This window comes from Dendrobates tinctorius, unplaced genomic scaffold (assembly GCF_039654945.1).
Source record: "Dendrobates tinctorius isolate UK_male_01 unplaced genomic scaffold, ASM3965494v1 ptg000178l, whole genome shotgun sequence".
In the NCBI taxonomy this organism is placed as follows: domain Eukaryota; kingdom Metazoa; phylum Chordata; class Amphibia; order Anura; family Dendrobatidae; genus Dendrobates; species Dendrobates tinctorius.
In genome coordinates, this window is record NW_027361845.1 from 1,766,923 (window position 1) to 1,770,303 (window position 3,381).

General features: G+C 39.5%; 1 non-coding gene across 1 annotated transcript; it reads left to right on the forward strand.

Moving 5' to 3' along the window:
* Positions 1-784: 784 nt before the first annotated feature.
* On the forward strand, positions 785-856 carry TRNAP-UGG (transfer RNA proline (anticodon UGG)). The gene has a single exon. It is a non-coding gene; the product is annotated as a tRNA-Pro (tRNA).
* The last annotated feature ends 2,525 nt before the right edge of the window (positions 857-3,381 follow it).

A 3,381-nucleotide genomic window follows, 5' to 3' on the forward strand; every position in this document is an offset into this window, starting at 1 on the left:
CTTTTTGGTCAGTCAAAATCCGCCAAAATGGTGGATAGCGGATCCGTTCCTGTACTGACCACAACGTTTGTCACCGGACCGTTATTTTAACGGATCCGTCAAAGGGAGAATTTTAAAGGAACCGCTGCGAGAGAGAGAATTTTTCAGCCGCCAGAACAGAGATTAGGGTTAAATTTGCGGCTGAGTGAAGTCCTTCGGACATGCGCAGTGAGAACTGCGGATCCTGCCGCCCGAAAAAACATTGCATGGTCCGTTTGGGCATGTTGGCGGATGTCAAAATTTTGGCGGATCCGCAAAAAAACGGATCCAACGGATGGCCATCCGCCGGTAATGCAACTCAATGGGAAAAAAAAGGATCCACCAAAAAAAATGGCGGATCCGTTTTTTTGCAAAATGGGGTATTTTGACTGATGGACACAAATGGATGTGTGAAACAGGCCTTAGATACACAGCAGTGTACCTCTAGGGATAAAGAAAAATATCACGGACTCCTGAAAAAAGCTTCTCCCAAAACTTTCTTTTAACTCAGGAAGATTTCTTCTTTTGAGGAGGTGGGAGACTAGATGTGGTTTGAGTATGACCTTAAAAATGGCCAATGACTCCAGCTGAAAGTTGTGACTTCTTTATAGTCAGTGAGGTGCATCAGGTGCCATAATGTCCTGTGTATGAGAAATCCGGGACTGATTGTGGGTACTGAGGTAAACGTTCATGATAAGTCAGATAAAGAACAGGTGACTGACAGCTGTGCAAATACAAGTAAGAAGATCTCTGAACAGCTCCAGTTGGCTCGTTGGTCTAGGGGTATGATTCTCGCTTTGGTTGCGAGAGGTCCCGGTTTCAAATCCCGGACGAGCCCAAGTTTTGTACAGTTGCAACGAAAATCAAACCATTTCTGTTATTTCCTTCTACGTACAAATCAGTATATTACATAAGAGGAGTATAGTAGTTATATTCTTGTAAATAGGGGGCAGTATTATAGTAGTTATATTCTTGTACATAGGGGCAGTATTATAGTAGTTATATTCTTGTACATAGGGGTAGTATTATTGTAGTTATATTCTTGTACATAGGGGCAGTATTACAGTAGTTATATTCTTGTACATAGGGGCAGTATTATAGTAGTTATATTCTTGTACATAGGGGACAGTATTATAGTAATTATATTCTTGTACATAGGGGCAGTATTATAGTAGTTATATTCTTGTACATAGGGGGCAGTATTATAGTAATTATATTCTTGTACATAGGGGCAGTGTTATAGCAGTAATATTCTTGTACAAAGGGGGCAGTATTATAGTAGTTATATTCTTGTACATAGGGAGCAGTATTATAGTAGTTATATTCCTGTACATAGGAGCAGTATTATAGTAGTTATATTCTAGTACACAGGGGCAGTATTATAGTAGTTATATTCTTGTACATAGGAGCAGTATTATAGTAGTTATATTCTTGTACATAGAGGGCAGTATTATAGTAGTTATATTCTTGTACATAGGAGCAGTATTATAGTTGTTGTATTCTTGTACATAGGGGCAGTTTTATAGTAGTTATATTGCTGTACATAGGACCAGTATTATAGTAGTTATATTCTTTTACACAGGGGCAGTATTATAGTAGTTATATTCTTGTACATAGGAGTAGTGTTATTGTAGTTATATTCTTGTACATAGGGAGCAGTATTATAGTAGTTGTATTCTTGTACATAGTGTACATAGAGAGCAGTATTATAGCAGTTATATTCCTGTACATAGGAGCAGTATTATAGTAGTTATATTCTTGTACATAGGAGCAGTATTATAGTAGATATAATCTTGTACATAGGGGCAGTATTATAGTAGTTATATTCTTGTACATAGGAGCAGTATTATAGTAGTTATATTCTTGTACATAGGGGCAGTGTTATAGTAGTTATATTCTTGTACATAGGAGCAGTATTTGTAGTAGTTATATTCGTGTATATACTAATAAGCAGTATTATAGTAGTTATATTCTTGTGGATAAGGTAGTATTATAGCATTTCTTGTATATAGGGGCAGTGATAAAGTAGCTATATTCTTGTACATAGAGACATAGAGTTATATTTTTGAACATAAGGTACTATTATTGTAGTTATAATCTAGTACATAGGGCCTATGTTATAATAGTTATATTCTTGTACATAAGGTAGCATTATAGTAGCTAAATACTTGTATAGAGGGGCAGTTGTGACAACACAGCATTTAATCTTTCTTATGCCAGATGTATTATTCAAGTAGGTCAAGAGATATGAGTCATTGTTCATATGAGCCTGCATGCTGACTAGTGTTGTATGTTGACTTACTCTATGTTGATTTGTTGAGTGCCTGCTGATGACCTATTGTATCAGCCCCTGCAGCTTTCAATTTTATTAACCTTGGAGGACAAAGATGCAGGTTAATTGAACAATTGATGTTTGTTAATTTGTTGAATGTCTGCTGATTACCTATTGTATCAACCTTAGCAGTTTTTTAATCTTCAAACCTTGGTTAATTGAAGACCTGAACAGTGACGGATTATATCCTCCCTCCTTCCACCAACTCGGAGGATGATGCCCTGAATGGCAACTGGTAGTATAAAAGCGATGTCTCCCTTTCTCCAGAGAGACTCTACAGGACAGCAACCAAGGAACCTTGGCACCAACTGGAGGAATACAGATCTGCCACATTGACCATAACTGAACCCTCAAAGACTTTTGGAGGACCCAGGTTTGGACAATCCGGTCACATGGCCACATTCCGTAATGTACTCTGTCAGCTTCCTAAGTTTGCCTCTTCCTCCTCTCTATGAATGCCAAACAAAAATCGGGGTATCAATTGTTAGGGTAGTTGGCCCTGGAAACCCTGAAGTCTCAGATGTTCTTATTTCCAGCGAGCCAATGGAAGACTAACAATGTGTTATTTGCACAATCTTGCATATTTGCAGGGACTGTTCTATATGTTGTTAACTGTTAGTTGATTATTACCATAGTGTGTTAACCTCACCCTGTGTTGTCTGAGTAGTATTCTGCCCATGGAGATGCAGTGCGTGCATTCAGTGGGATGAGCCCTGGTCCATGCGGTCTTTCTGAAGGCAGCCACACCAGCAGACAAGAGAACACACTCACCCTCATGTCACCACACGGTGGCATACTACTCAGCCCGGAAGATCTGTGGAAGCAGCAGGGAACTGTTGTTTGTATACACCGTCCATGGGCTCCACATCCAGGGTGGCATATAGACAGTCCCAGCAGACCATAGGTGAGGCATACACAGTGGGTTTCGGATGCCACCATCTCCAACCCCACTAACTCTGCCTTGGGAAGAAGTCCAGAGGGGATATACATCCACAACAAGTAACGGCAATTACAGGAGCTGTGCCAGCTTT